Source organism: Cryptomeria japonica, chromosome 3 (assembly GCF_030272615.1).
Source record: "Cryptomeria japonica chromosome 3, Sugi_1.0, whole genome shotgun sequence".
In the NCBI taxonomy this organism is placed as follows: domain Eukaryota; kingdom Viridiplantae; phylum Streptophyta; class Pinopsida; order Cupressales; family Cupressaceae; genus Cryptomeria; species Cryptomeria japonica.
Window position 1 is genome coordinate 562834744 of NC_081407.1, and position 18557 is coordinate 562853300.

Genomic DNA, 18557 nt, shown 5'->3' on the forward strand with positions numbered 1-18557 from the left:
ATAACCAGACAAAAACAAATCATCATCACATTCTTCGCTACAAGCTCAATTGTAATGGACACAACTATTATTTCAGAAAAACTAAATTTAAGTAGTTCCTCGACACAAAGAGGGTATTGAAATGCTGCAAAGACCATTTCTAAAACCTGCAGATGCATGATTTAATCAATGGCTCCAACATTAGGAAGCAAAACTTTGTTAAACAAAATCATTGTGATCTAATGTGAAACTAAATACAATTACTTTGAATCATATAGATCTGCAGCTTGGATTATTTTGAATCATATAGTGCAGACCGTGTTTTAACTATATCCTTGCAAAGTTACTGACACTAGATTACAATGCATTGCTACTTTCATTGTTATTTAATTTTGCAGTAGGTTCATAATTATATTATATATTGGTCTGGCATTTAGTTCATATCCTCCTTTGTTTCATCAGTTTCTATCATTCTTTCATTTGCTTTTTCCATTTGGCAACCCTTGCTTCTTTTGTTTCTTTTTATTGATCTGCTAATATGGTATGTTTGGAAATAGTTTTGCATGATGTCTAACCAAAATTACATTCCTCAAAAACATCATTTACTTGTTTGATGTATTATCCAGAACCAATTTTCTTCTTAGTTTGCATACATGTATGAAGACTAGTCTTATATTGTGAAAAATCATTGAGCTTATGTATTCGCACATTTTAGGTCTTATACATGGGTTCACTTCTTATTGAAATTGGTATACAAGTTGGTATGTGTATACCTGAAATGAGGGTTAGCCAATAAACAACATAGACAAGCAAGTATACCAATGAAATATAACAAAACAAAGATCTAAATGACAAAACAAATTAAATCATATATCTCCTAAGATTGTTCCATTGTTCTCTAACTCCAAGGATCCTTCAAATCAAGGTGACTCTCATCTTGGATGAGCACTTGATTTCTAGGACGACTACCTAAAGAATGAGGGATAGATGATCAAAGATCTAAATGCAAAACAACTAAGATCCTAACATGATATTTATATGAAATTAGCTATGATATGGTGCAAGATGATGAGATTAGTATGATATTTAAGCTAGCATGAAGATGATACTAAGATGATCTAATACTAACATGATATGCTAAACATGAATTATTCTAAGATTATAATGCTACCAAATGATCTAATTGCTATTATCAAAGAGACGCTAAAAATGCTTGATGAATGAGACTATAACTTGAATGCATGAAGACTTGGATCATGATAATGAAGGAAATGAAGCCTATTTATAGAAGAAATGGGCAATTGAAGGGTTAAGATTGAGTAATCTTAACAAGGGTTAGTATTGAATGATCTTCAATCCTTGTGAGGTTTTCACCCCAATCCTAGGTTGACAAATGTCACCATGAGGAGGCTTGAGAGGAATGCAAGAGGCATTAAATGCCTGAGAAGACATGGTGGTTACCTTAGGAGGTAAGGTTAGGGTTGAGCTCTTGCGTAATCCTTTTGTCCAAAGGATAAACTCTTGTGCAAGAGTTAATGGATAAACATGGTCAAAGCAATGAATGCATGAAGAGACCCATGGGTTAGGTAAGGGTTAAGTTAGAGAGAAAGTTTCTAACCAATGGTTGAGGTTGAGTTAACTATTAATGGTTATTGAAGACTTTGGAGGTTAAACTTGTTGGAGACACAAAGCCTTTAATGGTTTATGAAGATTTTGAGGGTTTGAGAAGTGACTTGTTTTTGCTTAAGAATGTGACAATGTTTAGGATAGGATTAGATTTAATTAAGTGGGATTTAGGAGGTTCTAGAAGAATGATTAGAATGAAGGTGGATCTTGTAGGAGGATGCAAAGTGGAAGAATTTAGGATTTTTAATTATAATAAAATGATTTATATCAATTAATGGGTGCAACTTGCATTTGTGGGGAAACACAAGTGGGAGGGTAATTTATAAATAAATATTGATTTATTTATATCAGAAGATGAATTTAATTAAATGTGGAAAGGGGATTTAATCAAATAAATAGGATTTATTCAATTAATAGAAGAAAGGTTAATTAATCAAATATTAAATTGATTAATAGCTGAATAGAAGAAATGAGACATTAATTAAATCTTAATTTAATTAATGCTTGGATAAATGATAATTAAACAAATAAAATTCATTTAATTAAGTGGACATAAATAGGTGTCTACGGTATGTTTTTATTCTTGAATATTACAGATTAGCACATAGATTCTTAGTGACAAATATCATAGTTATCTTTAGTAAGAGTATGATGTATTCATAGGATTGGATGTTTTTATTCATTTTTTTATCTTTCTTGTAAGAAAATTTAAAGAGTTTTTTCTATAACTTTTTTTTTAATGTAATTCTCATGTCTATTTGATAATGTTTTGACTAAGATAAATATTTTTTATTGGAGTTATGAATCAGAAAACAAGTTATGAAAGTTTCTTTTACAACAAGACCATCAAGAAACATGGAGCAATGAAAGACAAAGGAATTCGCCTAAGAAGGAAACCCAAAAAAAGATATCAGGCAATAGATCCATCAAACCAAAAGAAGTGGGACGCCAAATGAATAGTCAAGGTAGTTTGAAACCAAATCTAATCAAAGGGCTCTAAAGAGGAGAAATACCGAAATGAAATTTCCTACCTTTTCTCGAGGGTAAGTGCACCAAGATGGTGAATAGAAAAGTGGCCACATGCAAAAAAAAAATGAAATTTTTTCATAACCCGTGCGTGTTTCTGGAAACATTATATTTTATAATAAAAAATCAAAAGTAACATAATATTTTTTAGAAACCTGCGAGTTATGCAGAACTACAAGTTTAGGCCTTAGTTCTGCATAACTCGTACGAGTTATGTAGAACTAGGAACCAAATAGGAAATGGGGAGAGAGAGAGAGAGAGAGAGAGAGAGAGAGAGAGTAGGGGGTAGGAAGAGAGGGATAAAATAGGATAAGGAAGAGGGGGAGGGAGAGAGAGTTAGAGAGAGAGAAGGGGATAGGAAGAGAGGGAGAGAGGGAGAGAGAGAGAGAGAGAGAGAGAGAGAGAGAGAGGAGAGAGAGAGATTAGGAAAAAGAGAGGGGAGAGAGGGAGATTGGGAAATGGAGAGGGGGAGAGGGAGAGGGAGAGAGAGGGAGATTGGGAAAAGGAGAGGGGGATGAGGGAGATTGGGAGATTGGGAGAGAGAGAGAGAGAGAGAGAGAGAGAGAGAGAGAGAGAGGAGAGAGTAGGATAAGGAGAGGGGGAGGGAGGGAGATTGGAAAAAGGATGAGGGGGAGAGGGAGAGAGGGGAGATTGGAAAAAAGGAGAGAGAGAGAGAGAGAGAGAGGAGAGAGAGAGAGAGAGAGAGAGAGAGGAGAGAGAGAGAGAGAGAGAAGAGAGAGAGAGAGGAGATTGGGAGAGAGGGAGAGGCCAGAGATGGGGAGAATAGGATAGAGAGAGAGAGAGAGAGAGAGAGAGAGAGAGAGAGAGAGAGATTGGAAAAAGGAGGGGGAGAGAGAGAGAGAGAGAGAGAGAGAGAGAGAGAGAGAGAGAGAGAGAGAGAGAGAGAGAGAGAGAGAGTAGGGTCAAGATAGGGGGAGGCAGAGGGGGGAAAGGGTGAGGGGGAGAGAGTTAGAGACAAAGAGAGAAGGGGAATAAGAAGAGAGGGAGAGAGAGAGATAGGGAAACAGAGAGAGAGAGAGAGAGAGAGAGAGATGAGAGAGAGAGAGAGAGAGAGAGAGAGAGAGAGAGAGAGAGAGAGAGAGAGAGAAGGAGAAGGAGGAGAGGGTGAGAGACGTGAGGTAGAGAGAGAACGAGAAGGAGAAAAGGGTGAGAGACTCAACACAAAGATAAGTGTGAGGGGGAGAGACTCGACAGCGAGAGAAGTGTGAGGGGGAGAGAAGAACTCAAGAAGGATAATTAGGGCTCAGAATAGACAAAGACGGTGATGGGGGAAGGAAGATGAGAGAGAGAGGAAAAGACAAGAGACATGCATGTATACAAACATATTATACTTATATCTATATAAATATATGCATACATACATACCTAAACACAATTATATATGTATGTCTTATACATATGTGTAGTAAATGCTAAGTTTACAAGCATACATTATTATGTCTTCATAACCCATACGGGTTTTGTGAAACACAAAATATTGGTTTTAGTTCTAGTTCTACATAACCCGTACGGGTTATGTAGAACTGTGAATAGTACTTTTTGTTTTTCAAAACCCGTGCTAGTTTTGGCTTGGTAAGAGGGTTGGAAAACGTCCCTGAGGCTTGCAAGCCCATTCCCCCCCCATTTTTGTCCCTTTACACATTTTTTCATCTTCCAACATGATTTCTCGACTTCGTCTTCATCAGGTCTACAAATGATCAAGTGGGTATCTCTAAAATTACCACCATAATCTCACACGTCTTCTTACTTTTCTGACCATATAAATTTTTCTATTTTTGGATAATATTAGCATAGTAAACTTTACCAGTGCCTTGACAGTCCTCACAGACATATGTCTACCTTTTTTTTAATAACTTTTGATATACTTGACCAAATTCAAAATAAATTACATATTATTGTTCTACACTAGATTTTATACACTTTTAAAAAGAAGTTTGCATTTTTTATTATTTTGATGCAAGTTATGCCAAGCGCATGAAGAGGTACCAAATTTTCAAGATGCGGTCACTTCAAAAAATCATTAAAAAAAAATACTCAATGAAAAGTTACAAAACAATACACTTCTAGATCTCGCTCTTACCTATCATCCTACCAAAGGGTTTTTAAAAATACTAAATCTAACTTTATATTTTGTGCAACTCACGAAAATAGCTATGTTATGTTTTCTGAAAAAATCAGGCGTGCGTGAGAGGTTTGACCCTCTTAATCTTATCCAATTTTAAAAAACTTTAGTAGTTTAGAAACTAGATTCAGAGCACTACAATTATTATTCTTTTCTCAACTCCTAGTTTTTAGTCCATGACCTTCAAATATCTCTTTGAAGTTCAGGTTTACCTGTTTTTAGAAGAAAAAAAAAAGTGGCCACTTATATCCCCCTTTTTGTTCACCATCTTGGTGCACTTACCCTAAAAGAAGTACTAGTCTCAATTAAAAGGCAAATAATTCTAACTTTTGATTTTCTCTTTTCCTTACATGGGGATTCACAACCCATGCTGGAGTGGGCCCCCTAATTCTTTCTATCACCTTCTCATAGTATGTAGATAGAGGGCACAACCCAACATGCACCTTGTCCTTAAAGGATATCCTAGGGTATCCAAAACTTTTCCTTTTTAATTCACCTTGGAGTATCGTTTAATCAATGAAGATGATTCATAATGCTTTTTCTACTCTCAAACACCTAGCTTAGAGAATAATTTGAAATTGCCTAGAAAATCTTTATCAGTTCTGACATAAAAACAAAATCTAGCAAAGATGAAACATATTTTGAAATTTTGTAGTATTGTCAATGACAACACACTAGCCAATGGCATTATTAATACCTTTAATGGTACTTTCATCTCAAAATTCCAATAGAAGCTTAAAGAGCCTAACCCAAATAGAAATAATGTTAACTAAGTTAGTAGTAACAAAGCTAGGAGCCCGTCGTTTTCAATGGAGATAAGCCTTGCCAAGAAACCAAAGACCTCCCCCCTAATAAACTTAAACAATCCTCCCAGGATTGAAAGGAGAATAAGAGGAAACCGTTTAACATGGTAGCAAAATGAAGTTGATCTAACATATTCCAAATTCTAGATCTGCCAAACAACAACTAACATCAAAGTTAGACCAAATTCCAAAGAATCTCCCACTAAGGGTTGATTGTAAACCAATAGCAGTCTTATCCAAAAATCATTAGGAATCCTTAACAAGGAAAAAGAAATGTTGTAGAACTAGGAGGCGTTGACTACATTGAGTCCTGCATAGAAGGAACTAGAAGGGGAAGTGGGGGATCCACAAGATAGGTGACATTCCCCAAAATGCAAATGTGCATACTCCAAGGCCCCCATTAGAGAGAACACCAATCCTTTCGACCTGAACAACTAACTACCTAGGGAAAAAATCCCTTGTATAGGCTAGTATTTGAATTGAGAGAAAGCACATCATCCACTGCCCTCAAACATAGAGCCAAATTTCCACCAAGACGTGTGAGATCCGAGTCTAGTACAAGAGGATGAAACTATATATAAAAATTCCATGATTTGGGCATGGAGATCATCATTGACATCCTCCTCACAACATTCTTGTGGACACTCAAGGAAAAGAAAATGACACAATCCTATCAAAGCTCTCACAAGATTCATCCCCATTAGATGTCAAAGGAGTCGACACAACTGAAAAGGGAAACATAGGCCGCCACCTAGAGGAGAAACCCTTTTCGAATGCCAAGATCATATCCAAAAATGAACTTTGGTTGTAAAAGGAGAAAGCGTTGTAGAGGAGATAAAACCCTCATGCAACCCCAAAGTAGAATAGCCCTTAGAAGCATACTTCTAGAGCCTCTTTAGAAGCAACAGATTTAAAGAATGCACCTAAAAATGGCCTCCCAATGCTCATGCATGAGACATTGCTCCTTCAACCATAAAACCCACAAATTTCGTACCTATGTTGTAAGTTACAATTACAAATCTAGTACTCAACTTAACCATCTTCTTCCTCTATTTCCCCATTGTCATCGCCAAAGATTTCAAAAATCCTCCTGCTTCCACTCTCACTTTTGCTCGCCATTAAAAATGAATCATTACACCATTTGATAGGGGAAGAGCACTAGTAGCCATCATAGCTAGCTTCATGCACCCATAGATCCTAAACGGTACATCAGATTTTGGCAAAAAAAATAAATTAGTTGTCTTCATATGCAACTTAACTACTTATAGCTATTGTTCTGGCTTCTGGGTAGTAACGATGCACGTTGTGGGATCACTTATGCACACAAAGGTCAAAAAGTACACATTTCAAAGTGTTGCCCGATACCTAATTAAAGATGTTCCAGTAACTGTCCACTCGAAATCGCTAGTACTTGTGGACAAATGTCCTAATAATTTTACACAAATGTCCCAATAGTGGTGCACAAATGGGCCAATTATGAAAAAAAATTGACAAAAAGTGATCGGCTATTGTTACATGTGAAATTTATTAATGGGATTTTCAAAAATTGGATTTATGATGGCTATTGGGGGTTCACTATGACAATACGTGTGCGGTTATTGGAACTATGATGACTGCTGGTTCTCTTCCCCTAGTGATGATAACACACAATTTTTCAACTATTTAAATTGTTGGCAGTAATACTATGTTAATATTACTATGAATGAATGTGCGAAAGTTTTGTATGTTAAGATATTCTTATACTATCTTGGGGAAACCATATATTATGTTATATTTTGATGTTCACTTGCATAGTTATAGTTGATATATTAGTCATTAATGTGATACCCATTAGTATTGAAAAGTTATAGTTAGTGATTTGATATTTTTTGTATAAATAGTAATCAACATGATTTCTATAAGCATTCAATAATGGTTGAGGACATAATCTTTAGTTTGTCTAGTAATTTATTTAATATATTCAATTATAGTTTTGATAAGTATCATATATACAAAAGTTAATTAGTTGATATTCTCTAATATTAACTAGTAATTAATATTCATTATAATTGATCTACTAACAATTTATTGTTTTTCATAATTATCAAGTTACAATAATTATAATTATTTTAAAAATTTATCAAGTTATAATCACTTAGGTCATCATTTTGTATACTTTACACTATATTAAGGTTGGACTTATGATTGTTCTTGTTATTTAAATTATTATCCATTGTATATTCTCACCTCACCCAATAGTCATCTCAAGATGATTAGAAAATGGTGAATAATTTTGCAATCAATCTAACTCCAAATTTATAAGTTCAATTTTTATCAATTAGAATAGATGAATTTACTTTCTCTTAATTGATATTGGATGTCTTATTCTAATGAGATTGTAAGTAATTAAGTATTTTGAGATAGAAATGATAAGTCTAAAATATGAAATATTAACTTATTGTTTAGATGACCATTCAATTAGGATTGTTATGGATTACTAACAATTATAGATTATTGTGTATCACTCTTTCAAGGATACTTGTTTAGTAAGTATTTTCATGATATGTTATTTTAGTTAAATACGTTGTGGCTATGATTAGTTATGTGATGTATTATTTATTATTTAAGTGATTTAATTTGATCCAATGTGATAGAAAAATAATCATTATACCAATTCAGTTTAAGATGATTTACCAATTCAGTTTAAGATGATTTATGTAAAAGTAAACTTTTTAGTTTTTGGGCATTTCACTTATTACATAAAATTAGTAACCTTTTGAAATAAGAAAATGGAAGATATTTACTAGATAATAAGGAAACCTTCCCAAATTAAACTTCATGTTGAAAACCCCTTTAGGTGTTTGGAAATAGATCTTTCTCTAGTGTTTTTTTTTCCACTATTTCACCTAAGTGGGTGGCAATAGCTGAAAAAATATCTAGGAAAATATAACCCTAGAAAAGGCTGTGTACTTGCTCATATAGTTTCATAAACATATTTTCAAATAGAACTACGTATTTCATACCCTTGGTTCTCTATTATCTTTATTCTATGGAACAAGGTATGTAGGATATTATCAATCCTCAAATATAAAAGACATTGTGAGGTTTTAAATATAGCCTTTTCTAATCTTAACCACAAAATAAAGGAATACCAAGAATAACAATTGAAAAAGATAGTTTCTAATCCTTAGAAAAACTACTAGGGTGGATTAGCCTTATACTCGGTTAGTAGCTTGAAACTTGAGAGAGAGTACAAGATCATTTGTTTTTAACTTACACAAACTTATTAAAGTCCTTGATACAATGTAATAGACATATTGTGAATTTTCTATAAGTGAATCAAGACCCAGATTGGTTCCAATGATTCAAAGTGTATAGATGGAGCATATTTATTTTGATACATACCCTTATAGGCCCCTTTGATTGCTTGAACACAATATCAATGGAAAGATTTTTTTGAGCCTAATCCAATGGTGCTACTATTTTTTCTAAATTAGGCTCCTAGTATTTTATATAGGTCATTGATGTTAGATCTTCTTGTTTGTACTTTTGAGGCCATATCTTGCACATCCACACTCCATTTTTTGTAAACAAGTAGGTGTTGGAAAGATAGTTCAATTATCCACTGAGATCTACCATTTATTTTTCTAGGTTTTTTACCAAATACATAGAGAATTCATTTGAAGTTTCTTTTTTGCTTCTATTGCTTCTCAATTTTGAAAGTTGCAGAGTGGCCCATGAAACCACGACAAAAACCTTCTTAAGTATAAAGATCACTTGTGGTCTTAGTAGAATAAAAGAAGTTGAAATTTCTTTTTGCTTCTCATGAGATCCTAAAAGAAAAATCAAACCGTCATCTTCAAACTAAGAAGATAATCTACAATAGTAAATTAAGTCCTTACACAAATCTTCCACCAAACATTTAACTTAGAGCATAACATGTCAACATAGTCAAAATCCTTAGAATACACTTAAGACCATTTTAAAATCTAACTGAAAGATCAACATTAAACATTTTCACTACCAAAAATCATATACTTAAAGTTAATATGTTGCCTGGGTGATACTTAAACTGAGGCATGATGTAACATTATAATTCTAATCATAGTTAATGGATAAGAACGGGCTTAGAACTAGCTTTCAAATTATTATTTTGGTGCACAAATGCTCTCCAAATTAGAAGCTTGGGTACTTGACAACAAGAGTCTTCTAGATCATCAGTAAGTTGAACAATTATGAAGTAATGCGCTGCTACAGAGAGGCGAAGATCCTTACAGACAATCTAGATTACTTGGAATTGAATAATGATAAGGTGATACAGTTGGTTCAATGTTGAGAAGGATTATATTCGCAGTCATAAGGTGTTGCAGTAGTTTTATGTCTGTTTAGATCTGTTTTATCCTGTCAAATCTGTGCATTAATTTCTCTTGATGTCAAATTTATCTCTGCTTCTTTGAGCAAGTATCAGTCATTCCATTCTATTCTACTCATGTTCTTAGCTATTGAGGGTCTCTATGAATCAGTCTTAAGGTCATTTTGAAGTCTACGAGACGTTCATGCTCTCATGGTTGCCACCCCATTCATTACAGATAAGTTAAAAGTAGTGTTTAAATTTGATTATCGCAACATCAAATGGGCCATTAGAAAAATCTATTAGATCCCCATTATTTTTATGATTATCAAGATGTGGCAATGGCTTTCCTCTCCAATGCAATGGACATCATAAAATGTCAGTCTAGGATTTGCATTCTATGAAAAAAGTATGTTTGGGACGCTGTTGTAAGTGATGACCAAATTGGAATCTGCTTTGAATCACTATGATATTCTTGAGGATCCTATTCACTAGAGAAATGCTGTAGAAGGATCACTATGTAACTACCAAATTCTTCTAAAATGTACCATCGATGCCCGTTTTGAGAAGTTGGATCAAACATTCATCAAGAAAGTGAAGAACAACTTCCATGCTCTGCATCTCTTCATTGCCCAATTAGAGATAATTTGGACTAAAGTGTCTTATCATTGCTCACTATGAAGAAAACTGTGCAATCTAGGCTACTAATGATCTTCTTAAGGATACTGTGGATATGAACAGTGAGGAAGATAATAACTAGCTCCTACTATCTTTATTCATTGCTCTGTTGTGTATGATTTGACGTTCATCTACTATCCTTGGCTGCTCATTTCTCATATTCTGGCTGTCTTTTCGCTTATTTCTGGATAGAAGCTATATCCTGGTTTTTGCTCTGCTACTCTCTTTTGTAACCAAAATATTTATCTATATTAATATATTTTATATGTGCTAGCATCTTTAAAAAAAAAAAAAAAAAAAAAAGAAGGTTCATCCATTTCTAATATGCTACTATTACTATTTAATCAACATTAGCATTCCTTCATAAGAATGACATCATTCATAACTGGCGATGTAAAATTTGATATAAATTTAGACATGTTAAGAGTGCATAGTTGTTCATAACAAATTACATGTTTAAGGATGGTACATAAGAATCCATTTTTATTTGTCATATTAGTAACATGGTCTAGAAATAGTTATAATAAAGTCACGTGAAATTAATAGTATTATCTCACATATGTCTAGTCTTTGGAAACTTAATTACAAGAGGGAGAGCATCATTCAATTGTTTTTTCTCCAATCACAGTTCAATGGTCCCCTACACATGTTCCTATAAGAATGGATTCTACCCTTCATAAGAGTATTGGATCCAAGGAACTTCAAAGATCATTATGCCATCTAAGAACAAGTCTTGTGTACTAATACAAATAACCTATCATACAACTCTAGATACCTTCTAGCTAAATATAATATTTGGGTTGGTTTTTGCATCTTTAGATGCAATGAACTGATAAAGCAAGCAATGCTTTTGCATTACTTTGGCCAAATATTTCAATAATAAAAATAACATTGTTCAATAATTAGTATGTGTGTTGTATGTTCATATATCTCTTTTTCAAATTGGTTATAGACAATTTATATTCTATTTATCATTTAGAAGTAAAGAGAAAATTTACATAAGATTGAATATAGAAACTTGAGGGAATATATTACCCTTCAAGCCAAAATAAACAGAAGAACCTAGGGTTTTCCATGTATAAATATTGGTGTTATGGTTGTGCTTCTTTATGTGTTATTTGGTTTATGCACTTTAATTTTATTTGTTGTTAACTAGTTCATAAGCAATAAGTTCAGAATTAGATTTACCAGTAGAACACTGATTCACCCCCCCCTCCCAGTGTTCTTGGATTCCAACAATTGGCATCAGAGCCCAGTTCCTCGGAAGAAGTTTAACCACTTGAGGAAGATCTGGAACTTGGAATCAATGGAAACCAGTCTGCAGCAACAACTTCAACTTGCTCTTGAGGATCTTGATAATGAGCAAATGGAAAACAGTAAACTAAAGAATGAACTAATGCAAGCCAGAGAACACATCATTTCATTACAAGGAAAGCTTTTACCTTTTCAAGCTAAGAGAAAGGAACTCTGTGGTCAATTGCAGAATTAGAATAGTGATGAGGAAGATTCTATGAAGGATCAATGTCAGAAACTCACTCAGGAGAACACTATCTTTAAGAATGAGATGCAAGCCCTAACCATGAGAATGCGCAAGGAGATTGAAGACAGAAAGAAGAATGAAGAAAACCTAGCTCAAGCATTATAGGATAGATATGATGAATGCAATAGACTGACACATGAGAATGACACGTTGAAACTTGAGTTGATCCAGTCTTGGAACAATGAACAGGAACTTGAGAGACAGATCATAATCATGAGAGATGATTTAGTCACTGCAAATGAGTACAAGGACAAATTCAAGCCAACTCTGCCAAACTTGATGAAATACTGAAGAGTCAGAGAGATGCTAATGACAAGAGAGGTCTTGGTTTGAAGAATGAGAAAGCTCTGGTACTGCACAACAAGATCAATCATCCTGTTAGAAGCATAATCATGCCAACAATTGGAACCAGAAATCACCGGTAAGACAACCTAATGCTCACAAATTCAATGGTACATGATTTGTTTGCAATAAATATGGTCATATAGCAAGTTAGAGCAGGAATAGGAATAATTATAACAATGCATCATTCACCGGTCTTGGAAATCTAAGATATCATGGATGTAGTAGATTTGGTCATATGGCTAACCAATGCAGATCAAAAGGAAATCAAGGAAATCAAGGGTTTAACAAGACAATTCAGAGGAACAATATTATCTGTTATGCATGCAACAAGATTGGACATATTGCTAAATATTGTAGAAGTAAGAACCCACCGGTAACTAATGGAAATGTAGATGAGAAGGGAGAGGCAAAGGTAGAAGATATCAGAAAACAACATGAGAAAAGATGGGTTAGGAGATCAGACACACAACTAATAGAACAATCGATAGAGCCATCAAGTCCTGCACTGGAAGCAGGGGCAACTAGTAACTAAGGTACTCTGCCTTAGGGGTAGGCAAATCATTGAATATCATGCAAACACCCCGGATTAGATTTGCAGTCAGAGAATTTTGATTGTGGATGGATACTTAGGCGATTTCAGGTGTTTACCGGAACCTATTTGCAGACTATGTGATCTGGTCAGACTACAACATTTATGATAATGGAAAATTAGGGTTGATGGCGATAAAAGGGAAAAAGTTAAGTCATTTCTTCACACAACAATCGAGCATTCTGAAGAGCGATTTCCTGAGTATTTCAAGAGTCCAAAGGCGATTTGTACAAGCATCTACACTCGAAGGCGATTTCATCATCCGATAGAATCTTGAGGTATTTACCATTGCATTAACCCTAGTTATAGTATCCACATTTGATACTCCTTTGGTAATCATGGCTTCTTCATCAAGTGTCGATACTCCTTTGGTGGTGGAAATCAAGAACCACCCCCGTCCTGAATTTAAGAAGCACCCTTTCAAGTCTCTTTTGGATGATCCATTGGGAGCATTTTCGAGTGTTTGTCATGGTGTTCTTCATACCGAAGACATTAGGGTGTACATCCATTATGACATCGAAGAGCTTGGAGGTTACGAAATGTCCTACGTATTAACTAAGAATCTGATTACTGACAATTAGCTGAAGTCAAAATTTGCCCATTTACAGAAGAAGGGTTTTACCCAATTTATGGACTTTTCGACATTTAACGAAGCTGAATGGGTCCAATATATACTCAGCCACATTCATGGAGAATTCATTTGGTTGGACCGGCCTTACAAGATCATCGAGGAAGTTATCAAGAACATCACCTTCCTACATAAGGTTAGAGGTTTTCCCGGCCCTAGGTCAAAACTCTCCAACACTGAACTCTGCAAACTCATCGGCGCCGCCTTCGATGGTTGATTGATGAGAGTTAATGATATAAAGGATATTGATGTCAAATTTGCAGCAACGGTAATCAGATACAAAGTTTACCAATCAAACCGGCTGAACTCTGTCTCCGGTAATAATGTTCTTATTGCTCATCAAATGGTAAAGGAGGACGCACACTATGACTTGTGCAGTGTGATGCTGGAGGAATTAATGACAAACCTTTAGAAAATAAAACATGACAAGAAAAATACTTTCTGGTATGGATCTTTTATTATATGTTTGGCATTCTACTTTTTGAATATAGTTCCCGATTATGGTAAAATACAGTGGGCTTTTGATAGACTGGTAGCCACTCAGATAGCGCAAATTTTGGATAGCCAAGGAGATAAAGAACAAAAGGCCAACTTATGGGAATTTTTAAAAAATTTTTAGGAAGAAATGAAAAATAGGGCTAGGATTCCTAAATCAATTGTAGAAAACTATAAAGACACTATTTATTTTATGGTAAATAAGGATGAGTGTATGATGGAGGCAGTCCAATCTAGAATAGTTTGGATTATGTCGATGGGCTATGAAGTGGACGAGGCCACACTGGATGCATATGCACAACATCTACTACAAGCTCCAGTTGATGAAAAAGAAGAAAAATTTAGCACAACCCAAGAGAAAGGCTTAAAAGTTCATTAGGAACAAGTTGCACCTGCAATAAGGAAGAAAATGACAAGGGTTGCAGCAGAAGCTTTAATAGGTGAGGGTCATGACCCAACCAAAATTGAGCAAAAAGTCAAAATTCTTGAGGCCTAGAGAAAAGAAGAGATGAAGCAGAAAAGAAAAGAGGAGAGAGAAGCTAGAAAGGCAGCTCAGGCCACTCCAAATGTGGTCCCGGTTTCTACAGAGACTTCAAAACAACCGGAAGCACCAACCGGTGAGCCTGTTAGTCCTAAGCCGACATAGTCAATGAAAAGAAAACAAAATGCGACTAGGCAGTATATGACTGTGTCTTCGGAGGAGACTGAATTAGATGAAGAAATCAAGCAAGCTCTACAGAAGAAAGGTGTTTTTGCAAGGGTTGTAAAAGGGAAGGAGGAGTAGAAGAAAGAACCAGCTAAGGGGTATGTGCACAAAGATGGTGGTCAGAAAAGTGGACACCATCCAAAAAAAACATGGAAAAACAAGCAGCGCGTACGCGGTTCTAAAATTTGAATTCACCGCGTACGCGCTTAGGTTTGTTGTTCTCAAGCCTAGAGAAGGTAGTGCATATGCACTGCTTTTAAGAAAATGAGTGCGTATGTGCTAAGCCTAGGAAAATGAGCGTGTATGTGCTACTTATAGGAAAATGAGCGCATATGCGCTAATAATCCCAAGATAACCGCGTATGCGGTGCCTGTCAAAAAAAGTTTTAAAAAAAAATCTGGGTCTTATTTTCCCGTGAATAGCGCGTTTTTACTTTGGTTTTTCTTCATTTTCTCTCCTAAACCACGAACGGGGTGTTAGATTTCTCCTCCAGGCTATGGATCAAGGTTAGTTTTTGTTTATTTTTGTCTTTCTTTCCCGTTTGTTCAATTTGTTTTACATTTTGAATTTAATTTCATTAATTTTGACTAGGTTTTTTCATTTTTTGTTTCAAAAACCAGATTCTTCTAATCCACAACAAAAACAACCAAATGCACCTCCTGAAAACCCACAAGAATAACCAAATGCACCTCCTGAAAACACACAAGATACACCCCCAATTCCTCCTTTTGACCGCACACCCGAAACACAGGAGCAATTAATTAATCAATTAGGACAAAATACGTCTAAAATGAATAGACTGCTTGTTAAATTGAAAACATTTGAACTTGAGCATCATCAATCCCTCGCCACTAGCCTAGAAACATTAGCTAGTGGTGCCATAGCTGTTTCCACACAAATTACCAAATGGGGAAGCTATAGGGATAGGTGTCGTCAATTCTATGCCAATGGGCTATCATACGAGGGAGTAAAAAACAAAAATATTAGTAAACAACAAATATGTGCCCTTTTTGTTGATCCCAAAACTGGTCAGTCATTACCTCTTAATGCAAAGAGGTTTCCCATACATTGGTGTACCAATGAGTAGATGAAGAATCTTTTTTGGCAGAGGTGGTGGATGGTCTTTGATGATCCACCTTGTAATAATTATGAGGTGCCATTATATTTTTTGAGAAAAGTATATTGTGAGTTTGTGTTCAATGTGCGCCCAAACTATTTTGACATGAGAGAGTTCCATGGTAGAGGTGGTGGCTCTGCCCAAGATAGACCTGGAGCCCGTAGGCGATTACCTGCGAAGAGTCGCCACCCCCTAGCACCCAAACCCAAGGTGCATCAGGTTGTCCCAGTAGAGCTGGAAGAGTCGATGGAGCTATAGACTCTTCAGGCGGCCACAACGTTGACTGGTGCCATCATCCAACATGGGACATCATTAGTACACCCTATTGTATTGGATGATGAGCCATTAGTTGCTCCAGGTGGCGATAGAGAGCCCATCCAACATATGTGTGTCAGTTACTCGGGGATATGCTTGGGGATAGATGATGCAGCTGGTGCAGATGGATCCTCATCTCATCTGTGCACGATTTGCGAGAGTAGATGTCAGGCCCGCATGACTAAGGATTTCGTGCTAACAGATGAGTTGATGGACATGGTGTTTTCCCATGAGCAACAGACACGTGTGTTGATTTGAATTCATAGCATTTTATTTATCAGTCACTTTAAATTTGTAATTACATAAATGAATTTTCATTTATACATTGATTTAAATTGAGACAAATAATATGCATTTCAGGATGTAGCAGCGGTATCCCATACTCCTCCCCCAGTTACTATAGCTACAACTTCGATGCTTGAGGTATAAATTTTGCAACATGTTAAAATAGAATAGTACACTTTGAATTCAAAAAAATACAAGATATACTAACAATCTTTAATGCTTGGTCCAATTTTTGGTTTGTAGGTAGCACAAGAACCTTCCAAACAAGGCATCTTATAATAAATGCAACCATCATGTCTATTACATAGCACACTTGGAATAAATTCTCTTACCGACTTAGGAGGTGCTTGTATATTGCATTCTTGCAAAACATCGTTAGTGTGCAAAGTAGAACAAATATGATGAAAAATATCATAGTGCATGGAAAATTCAATATGCATCCTACAACAACACGTGCTGCATACAGGATTAATCTTAATATAAAAAGGTTGTCATTTCAAAAAATCTTTGAGAAATTCTTATTTGAGGAAACTTTTGAAGGAATCTTTCATAAAATTTAGTTTGAGTCATATCCAAATAGTGTTTGGCATGTGGCTCATGATTTTTAGACCCAATTCGCCTTCTAACAACATCATCTCTTTGGTTGGGCAAAACTCTTTTGTTGTCATGCCAAAATTTTTCAATTCTTAGTGCATCAACAACAACCTTGTCTTTGCGTGGTAGTCTACTCAAGAATACCCAAAGAGAATTATTTTTAGGTTCCTCTATTTTTTCCCACCTCTTTAATGCTTTACTTAATGTTGTTCTACTAACGTTTAATGACTTACTTGTTTTGCTTATCAAATGATCTTTTTTTATCTTCTTTCTCATTATGGTTGATGTAATGACATGTCGAGCAACATTAGAATCTTTAGTACGTGATTTTGAACCAATAGCTTGATATGCATCAAATAGATTTCTAACAATAGTTCTTTCACTATTACTTTCAGATGATCTTAGGCCTAGAATTTTCATTGTCTCTCTAAAATTCAAATTTTTAATCATTTGAACAATTAATTGACATCTTGCGGTTTGATTTAAGTTTTCAAAATAGTTTTGCCATATTCTTTTAACCATTCTCCTACAACTTTGTTCATTCATTTTATTGGGCATTGGCTTCAATATACTCTCATCAATGTCAATTCGATACTTTGGTTTCCTACGGATGATTCTAGGAGGTGTTAACATCGGTGCATTATGTACATTCAATTCATCAAATAGAGAAGGTGTATGTTCATCATTTAATTGATTATTCAATGGGGTATCTTCTTCAATTGCATTAGGTTCATATGGTAAATCAAATGTCTCTTCTTCAATTGCATTAGGTTCATATGGTAAATCAAATGTCTCTTCTTCAATTGCATTAGGTGCAGTATGTTCATTTGGTAAATCAAATTGAGATGTTGAGGATGACATACCTTCTTCTCCCATTGTTCTTATGTCATGTAATTTCTTCATACGTTGTCTTTGTCTTTCCTTTTCAACCTCTCATTGTTCCATCGTTCCTCGCTTGTTCTTTCCCATGGTTGATATCGGTTGTCCTAAATAGAATCATATTACATATATATGTAAACAAAAGTTCATAAACAAACAAATAACCATAAATACGCATCTTATCACTATTTTTTGGAATCAAACCATTAAACAATCACAATACTATTGACAAAACTAATAAGAACAATAATTCAATTATTTGAAATCATGCAAAAAAAAAAAATTCACTTACTTCTATGTATAAAATAGTGATAGAAGTGTAGACACAGTTCTAGTGGGGCCTTCAACGACCTCAAAAACTTGTTTTGAGGTCGTTGAGGCTCTTGGGTAGCCAAAACTATGCCTATGTACTGTGTACGTGCTACATTAATAACCACGTATGCGCTATTAGTCCATAAAATGTTGGCAAGCCCAACAAT